This window comes from Ochotona princeps, chromosome 14, assembly GCF_030435755.1.
Source record: "Ochotona princeps isolate mOchPri1 chromosome 14, mOchPri1.hap1, whole genome shotgun sequence".
Classification (NCBI taxonomy): domain Eukaryota; kingdom Metazoa; phylum Chordata; class Mammalia; order Lagomorpha; family Ochotonidae; genus Ochotona; species Ochotona princeps.
In genome coordinates this window covers 54,656,400-54,665,871 of record NC_080845.1, presented here as the reverse complement: position 1 = coordinate 54,665,871, position 9,472 = coordinate 54,656,400, and the positions used below count along the sequence as shown (strand labels likewise).

At 38.6% G+C, this 9,472-nt stretch overlaps 1 pseudogene; it reads right to left on the bottom strand.

Annotated features, from left to right (window-relative positions):
• Positions 1-8,356: 8,356 nt before the first annotated feature.
• On the bottom strand, positions 8,357-8,934 carry LOC105941588 (NADH dehydrogenase [ubiquinone] 1 alpha subcomplex subunit 5-like; annotated as a pseudogene).
• Positions 8,935-9,472: the final 538 nt, after the last annotated feature.

The window sequence follows — 9,472 nt, the reverse complement described above, 5'->3', positions numbered from 1 at the left end:
TTGGAATATTTGCAGGTGCATAAAATTACTTCAGACTATGTGAAAAGCATATATATGAAAAAGAAATTAATTTTGTATTCAGACTTGGTGCTCATCTTATGCATCTGAAAATACAGCATTTTGGAGGCCCCCAGCATTTTGATAGTAACCCTCACAGGAGATCAGGTGTGGAAATTTACACTTTTGCTATCCTGTTGGTGCTACAAACAGCTTGGCTGCTGGAACAGTTCGAAGTTGGGAACATTTTGAATTTTGGACTATTTTGGATTTTTGGATTTGGAAGGTTCAACTTGAATATTCATTAATTAGTGCTATTCCTTTGCCCAGCAGCATTTCCATGTCATTTTGATTACACTTTTAGCATGTGAGAATTCTATCATTTCCTGGTATCCTCAGCCCAGTGGGGTAGGTACCAACTAAACAGTCACCTCAAAAAACACAGAGATTTGGAAGAACACAGAATGTAGGAATTCTATGTTACATGTGAAGTTTGACCCGGTGAGACTCGAACCCATTTTTTCATCTCTATATTGACTGAATTCTCAGTGAAGAACTAACCCAGTCTTCAAACTTGCAAGTCATCTGTGACACTTAGAGGCCCTTCTACGAATGGTTTTCCATCTATTGAAGAGAAGGTGCCAATATCCAAAGCCAAGCTGGCCAGGCAAATCCAGCTGATGTCAGAGAGTTGGATCAAGTTTCCAAGGTGATGGGGCTGTGAAGCTACCATGCCTTCCCATTGGTTTCCCTGCAAACTTGAACCCTCTGGTGCTATGAACTAGAGAAGGTGTCCAGAAATTTCTAGAAAGTTTCTAGAATTAAAAGTTTGCATGGAAGTGTCCCCATGCCCTTTACCGACTCACTTGGGTTCATCTCCATCTGTCACAAGCCCTTCCTTCCAATCAGCATCCAACCATCTGCCCTTGAGACTGAAAGGCCAAAACAAATAGGATTAGTGCTGTTATCTCCCAAGTGTTGACAGCCTCCTTGGTGTTGGACTAGTGGCATGGTGATTTCCAAACTGTCTGCCAGCCAAGTGCAGCTGGCTGAAGTCACTGGGCTGAGCTCCATTCCCAAGAGAATTTACAGAAACTACACAATGTCAGAGGAAGCCTTATGCACTTGGGTGAGAAAAACACTTCTATCAGCAACTGTGCCTTCTGCCCCACTTCCCCCATACAGGAAGCACTCGAGAAGACTTTTGATTATGGGGGTTGGTAATTCCTCATTTGTCATTGTGTAGTTTCATTCCACCCAAATAAGGCCAGAAGTTAAATGCCCGCATCTCTTGTCTGTCTCATGGATGAAATTAATCATTTATATAAATGAGATTTTCTGTGCCCTGTTGGTGCAGCCACTCCTTGCCCGAGCTCCTCATGCCCCAGAGAATGACTCTGTTGTTCTTCCCTTCTCCAAGTCCAAACTTCTTTGCAACCCCACAGTGGCAGCCTCCATGCTGCCTGCCTCTGTCGGTCTGGAAGTCAGCTAATTCTTTTGATAGAACGGCTTCCTTTTATGTTGGGGCCTTTAATGCATTTATTCTGCCTTCCTTGTCAGAAGTGCTATGATCAGTTCTTGTCATGGTAATTGAGTTATTCTCCACTTTGCTTTGATTGTGAACGGTTTATGTCTCTTTGAGGAAGCAGCAATCTTGGCCATCTTAAGGCCAGAATATGCTAATATAGAGCAAATTTGATTTTTAGAGGGTCTGTTTTTCAAGTTGAAGTTGGAAAGAGCTTTAGAAAGTAGTTGGCCTTGATACTCTGTTTTTATCAGGAAATCAAGGACTCTCCCAAAATCAATAGCTTGCCTGTGACAGATCCTCACTTAAAGCTCTTCGCCTTACTCCGAGCCATTCCCCGAAGCCCCTTGACCATTCTTTCTCTCCATGAGAGAAGCCCCACACCCTATACTCCACCCTAGAAACTGATTTTCAGAGGAGATTTGTTGAGTTCATCCAGTGTGAGCTATAGGACTGCTCATGCTTTTCAGTGAATGGGAGTCATATCTTTTTCTCACACTCACTCTTTCTCAGCCAACACGTTCCTAAATGTTAGGGTAGAGAGAGACTATCTTCATGGATGTTGGTTCTTACTCGCTGTGTTATTCACTCTTGTTGCTGTAACTCAAACAGGACATCACTGTTACTCCTGGGGTTCAAGTACATGTGTGTTGATTCCTTCTCCACTGAATGGAGCACCCATTCGGCCCATCTACAGAGTTCTGCAGAACATGGGAGTGGCAAGATATGACCAAGAGAGATACGCTCTGCTCTAGGGGTGAGAGCGTAATTCAAGAATCATAAGATAGCAGTTCCTGGCAAAATGCAGGAAACTTTAAAATATTTAGGAAAAATGGAATTTGAAGATACTTTTATTTTGCTGCAAAAATTCAAAATCCATGCATATGTCTCCAAAAATGGTTATGAAAAAAATGCATGGTTTTAAAGACCATTTCTACTACAATAAGTGCATCTTTTAATCCTGTGTTCACAACTTCATGAAGTCCCTCATAGAAAATTCACCTTTACCCTTGAAACAGTTACGGTGAAGATGAAATACTAGATGATATATGACATCACACAGAAATATTCATCAATAAAAATCTGTGAGTCCAGTAAATAATCTTCATTTTAAGTTATATTTGAAACATTTTTTTCTTAAAATATGGTGAAAATTTCTCTATATTATATGCTATGACATAAATTATCTGAGAAGAACTTGCTAATCCTTCTATTTTGGCCAAATGATTTCCCCAGATGTATGTGGGACAAAGACTCAGTTTTAATACAGGCTATGCCAAATAAAGAAATGGAAATAAATTTGAAAGGTGAAAACTCTAAATGGAAAATTTTTTTTCTTTCCCTTACTTTCCAACTTCGGGTCTTCTCTGAAGAGTCAGGCAGCTCCCAAATGCCACAGTGGGAGAGTGGGATTTCAAATGGAAAGTTTTATTGTATGTGCCAAGAGCCACTTGTTGCTAGGATAACATTCTATTTTCTCTTTCTGACTTCATTCTCTTCTTGCCTAAGCTGTTTTCTGTTTTATGGTCTTCATCTGTTGCAGTGGGCACAGTCTGGTTTGGACTTTTTACGTGCATATTAGTTCCCTAAATATTGTGTTTTATTGTGTACTATATAAAGATTTTCTCCCATTTTGTCAGTTGCTTCTTCACTTTGTTGATCATTTCCTTTGCTGTACATAAGTTTTCTAATTTGATGTGGTCCCATTTGCTAACACTGGCTCTGTATTTTTGGTGACTTCTCTAAAAAGTTTTTCCCAATCCCAATATCTTGGATAGTGCTTCTGATGTTTTCCTCTAATGGTTTGATGAATCCTGGGTGCACATTTAGGCCCTTGGTCCATTCAGATTTTTATTTCATGAGAGATGGAAGTCTTGCTTCTTACTTCTGTAGATTAAAGTCTAAAACCAAGCCTATTTATTTTGCTCATCTTCATAACTACCTCCATTCACTAATAGGTCTTATTAAATTGACTAAATTAATGCTTCATAATTCATTCCTCTCCTCTTTAATATGATGATGCAACCTAGGGCAGGCCACTCGTCTTGAGAAGTTAGCCACCTGCTAACCAGTTTCTCTATGTCGATTTCTGCCTCTCTGTAGCTCCTTTTCCACATGGCAGAGTGGTCCTTCAAGTAAGTTAGTTGTTGTGAATGTCTCCACTCTTTCTAGGTTAATGTCAATCAAACTATGGTCAGTGAAGGTCAAATCATCTTGTCTATTAAATAGATGAATATATATGATATTAATAATATCTATTTAATAAACAAGATGTGGTAAAACTATTCAATAGAATATTATATTTCCAGTAGAAAAGGGAAATTTTTATATATGCTAGAGCATGGCTGCATCATGATATTATGCCACATGAAAGAAGTCAGCCACAAATGACCACATATTGTATGATTCCATATATGTCAGATGTCTACAATAGGTGCATCTGTAGAGAAAGAAAGTGCCCTAATGCTTGTATAGAGCTATAGAGGGGTGGGAGTGGGAAGTAATAGCGAAAGAGCACCAAAATTCTCCTGCAGTGATGACAATATTCTACAATTCATTTTGGTGATGGTTGTACACATCTGTCAGCACTTACAAACTTAAAATAACTTCTACAGTTTAAATGGGTGAAGTGTATGGCATGTGAATTGCTTCTCAGGAAAGCTGCTTTTGTTTTTATTTTTGTTTTTGTAAAGTTGTCAGTTAGCAGACATCTGAATCACATGTGAGCTTGGAGAAACACGAATTCTCAAGATCCACCCAAGACCTACTACAGAGTCTCTAGTGTTGGATCCAGCAATCTGCATTTTAACAAACACTGAAGTTTGTGAAATGCTAACATCAATTAAAATTCAGATAGTGCTAGTAACAATTTGATACTTTCTAATTTATGTTGGTATGCTATCTACCTGCCTCCTGAGCTATCTATAGACCCTTCTGTCAAATAGGCACTCACTCAGTAAATACTGAGTTGATGAAACACCTGCTCTATACTTGCTAAGTCTTAGAATTCACTGCTGAGCCTTCTGTGTCTTGTCAAGGAACTAGGTTGCAAACTGCCTCACTCCAATTAGCCCCTTGCCTTCACATACAAAAGACCATCCTAAGCCAAGGACAGCAGAGGGAGACAAGTGAAACATATGAGGAAACTATTTTTCTTCTTTACCAGACCCAAAATTTCTCAAGAATGGCCCCAATGCCTGTTACAAATTAGAGACCAAGAAAATGTTTGCTTAACTCTTGAACTGAATGCTTAGGAAGTAAGAAGGAATTTGTTCTTGCTCTGTAAGAAATCAGACCCCCAAGAGATGCCCTCCTCTATTCATGCATCCCCATTGAGAATCGCCTTGATAGTCAATTCTTCAGCCTTCTCTGTTCCTTCTGTTAAATAAGATATTTGCGTAGGAAATGAACTTCGTTGTTTAGCTAATACTACTGGAAGAGAGTCAATGTGCATGCATTCCTGCTGTAACAAGAAATAAATCCCTTAAGCCTGTAATTTACCTCTGCTGGTATAGAATTTTGGATCCAAGAATGCACTTACCATTGAGGAAGTTAGTTCTGGGGCGGGCTGGTTCTGCAGTTATGTATGTGGTCATTGTTCATGCCTGAGGAACAGCTGGGAGTTAGGGGAGAGATTTGATGCTGTGCTCACATAATGAACCTTATGTTTCTAAACACAGGTGTGTTTGGATGTAGACATCTGTGTCATTAAATGGGGAGAGAGAGAACACAATGGCAGCTTAGAAATGGGCCCTTTGGAAATGCGAGATGGTGTTATCGCAACAGCTCTTATCAACGTTGTCATTATTTCTTTGATGATGCATCAGGATGCAGAGATGCTGGTGATGAAGCTAATTATCTTACCATTATGTTTTCAGCGAATTGAATTATCTCACTACCATGTTTTCAACATGTTTCCTTTCAACAGAGTGGGCTGGGGGGAGGATTCTTTTCTGGGTTGACCCCATTGTCATTCCATTGAAAAGGGTTGTCACAGGACCTCTATCTAATCCTATAATCATTTCAACCCGTTTTTTACACCAACTTTGCATTTCATCTGTGCTATTTGATGTGTAAAAATGGAAAAGCTCCTGGCAATGGCTCCAATAACATATCCTGGGAAATCATGAAAAATGTGCAAGGCAAACCAAAGAGGGTTATCAGTTGACCCACAGACTGCCCTTACTGAATGGAGCGGAAGTGGGCTCTTCATTTTGGTTGCAGGATTCCTTTAATTCTAGGATTTGCAGGTATTCAGGACTGTTTAATCTTGAATAAACTGATGTTCTTATCTTTACATAGATACATATGGTCTGGAAATTTTGATTTTTACAGTCAGGCATATGGAACATTATAATTTGCATTTCTTCTGCATGATTGAATTTTCAAAAATGATTATGACACAAGTAAACTCTTGAACCACAGTAGTAGTTAGGGAAATTGGTTACAGGACCCCCAGAGGTACCAAAATTTTTGAAAGCCCAAGATCTTTAAGTAAAATGCTGTAGTATTTGTATAGAACCTCCACACATCTTGTATGCAATAGATCATATCTAGATTTATGTGATACTTAATATTATGTTTGATGGTATTGTTCATAGAGTAACAAAGGAAAATAGGCCTACACATATTCAGTACAGGTACCATTTTTACTAGGCACAGTAATTTTAATCAGCAGTTGGCTGAATCCCCAAATGTGGGGCTCTTGGTTTGGATGACTGACTATGCTTCAGTTAACAATAAACACAGTTAATCTTAGTTTTCATCTTTTAAGTCTATTTTTGAGGTCTGACTCATGTACAAAATCTGTCCAGGAGCTATACTGGGTTAAACTGCTGGCAACAGGTTTGAAATGGCTCATAGTTGAGGGGAAAAAATGCCTGCTAATTGGGAAATATCAAGAGTAAACTGGAATCCATGTGATGACAAAATCCAACTACCTGGTTTTAGATAGATAGGTGAGTGATTCTCAGTTCCAATGAAACTGTATCACATAATACAATGTAATCAATGAATAAAAAAAAGAATAATAAAAAAAGAAAAATAAAGAATAGAGTTAAGATACAAGTAGAAAAGAGATAGATAGATAGATAGATAGATAGATAGATAGATAGATAGATAGATTGATTGATTTTCTCTTTCCCCACCTCTAATCTCAATGATATTGGTGACTTGCAACAAGAACTTGGCAGCTGACAGCTTTGGCCACCAAAATGCATGTGCATATGGCTCAGGTCATAGAAGAGCAGAAGGAGGAGATGAAGAAAGATTATGTCTTCTGAAGTCCACCTACTATTCTTGCCACAGGCAGGAAACAGAGATCAACATCTACATACATGTACCCTACATCGACCCTTAGGAATGCAATAGCCATTGATGGCTTCACTGTCACCTTCCATCATTTTTGCAAATTTCTCTTATGGATGGTCTTGACCCAGAACAAAATGGCAAAGGGAGGTATGGTAAACCAGATTAAATGACTAAATAAGCTATTGTGGGCCAGTGCACTGGCTCAGTGGCTAAATCCTCACCTTGCAAACACCAGGATCCAATAGGGGCACCACTGTGTGTCCCAGCTTGTTTGTGGCCTGAGAAAGCAGCAGAGAATGGCCCAAAACCCGGACCCCTGCACCCACATGGGAGACCTGGAAGAAGATTCTGGCTCCTGGCTTTGGATTGGCTCAGCTCCAGCCATTGCGGCCATTTGGGAAGTGAACCAGAGGATGGGAGATCTTTCTCTGTAAATCTGATCTGCCTTTACAACAAAAATAATAATTAGAAGTCATTGAACCATACTTCATCCAATTAATGTATTCATAGATTTTTTTCAAAAATTATGAAAAACAGAGAATAACTTACGTGGGCAAGGGAACATATATTTGGAAATATCTCCTTGATTTTCTCAATGGAATTCTTGATTTTCTGGTATTTGAGGGCTCAGTTGCCCTGCCATTGTTTTCTTACTGTGCTATATATGATGAGGCGAAATGTAACTAATGATCTATTCATTTATCATTTAGATAGAAAATATGAAGTCAGTTTACTGATCCCGCTTGCAGCAGAAACAGGTCCTTTAGCATTCTGTAAGTCAGATTAATGAGAATTAGAATTCAGGGGCCTTTCAATGTCACTATCTGTACAATTATATGTTTACAGGAATACTTTAAAAAGTTTGTGGATAAGTTTATTTTGGTACCAAAATGTCATGCATCATTTTTTTCATAATGCACATTTTTGATAAACTTTTGGAAACTCTTTTCTATGTATCTGTGCATGCATCATCCAACTCAACAATCTCTCTGCCCACCTCCACTTATCTACCTAAAACCACACCAGGCTCCCAATGCTAGCGAGAGCGGTTTTGGTGAGCACACAGTCAGATGTCTAGAAACCGAGAATCAAGTGGGTGGTACATTGGTTTTGTAGCTTCTGAGCAATTATTTCAACCACTACAAAACCTGTCACTAATTCAAAAAGCATAAAGAATCCACGGTTATGTAAGCTGTTTTTTTCACTTTGGCCTCTTGAGATTACCAAGAGAGCTGTGGTTAGGAAATACAGAAACCAGAAATCAGAGAAAAATACTTAACTAGGTACATATACTAGGACTTGGTTAACCTTTCAGATTTTTTGATTCCAACTCTGAGCATTGCTTACATTCTCGAGCCTGGTAACTTTTATACCTCTTTTTTTGTTTTTTACCATAATAACTAATTTGACCAAGTCTCCTAAATATATCTTGTATCTGTTTTCTACATTTTTACACTTCTACAAAATGTCAAAAATAAGAAAACATTTTAAAACAATAAAACATTTAATTGCATTCATTTCCCATCAACTTATCAAAACAAGGTAATGATGACTATATTGCCATTTCCACTGGTTGGCAGGAGGTTCTTCAAGAGTGGCTCCCATGGCATCCACTGCATCATTTTTCTTGCCAGACTTAGTTCATTTTCAGCCTGAAGAATCACCTCTTCTACTTGGCCACCCTGAAGTTGATCTTCTAATTTTTTTTTAACATTTGATTCCATTTTCACCATATTCAGCTTCTCATTTGTTATCTGTTCTGTATTTTTTCTGTGTGCTATAGTTTGGGACGTCTGTTGAAGAACATCCAGAATTTTTGCATCCAATATTCTTAGCCTCTTGTGTGGATTCTCGCAAACAGCTCACCCCACAAGACCAGTGCTCTTGTAGACAAATAAAAACAGCCTCACAGACACATTGACACAGTGCACTGAGGTTTTCAATGGGCCTTCCCGTTTTGAACAACTCCCCAAAAGGGAAAGATGGGACAAGTGGTTTTCATGACACTCAGTTACCACAGAGAGGTTATTTTGGGGGAGAAGAGCTGTGCTTTTAGTTCCAGAAAACTCCGTTTGTGACCTCTTGTGCATTATAGAGTTCATGTTTCCTTTTTTCAAAAATGGCATGAGCTTAACTTCTGTCTGCGAAACTGCAGTGTAGAATAACTCAATTCACATGTCCATCTTGTCCTGTCCCTCACCTAATGCCTCCTCATCCACATTTGACTCCATTTGTCTTATAATTTCTTGATGAACTCACTAAAAGACTAATGCATGTTATAATAGGATTCAGAGTGAGACTCATTTTTAAAAATGTAAGTGGATTTAGTTTGGGCAGGTATTCTAAAAACAAGGTTATTTCTTAGGCTGACAATAACTGTTTATTGTACTTAACTGTATCAGTTGATCTCAAAAATTTACATGTCAGGAAAAATTGTGATAATTTTGAAGTGGGTTTTGTCTAGAGTACTCTTCTCGGATGTCTATCTCTGAGCTATTTTACAATTCTGTAAGTTATTCTTTCATAAATACAAATGCAGTCTCATTATTCACAGTATTTATGTCCCATAAAGTTCTGCACATTTCCACAAACTCTAAATTGTGGTGAACAATCACTCTTACGGCAAACACAGGTGCTTTT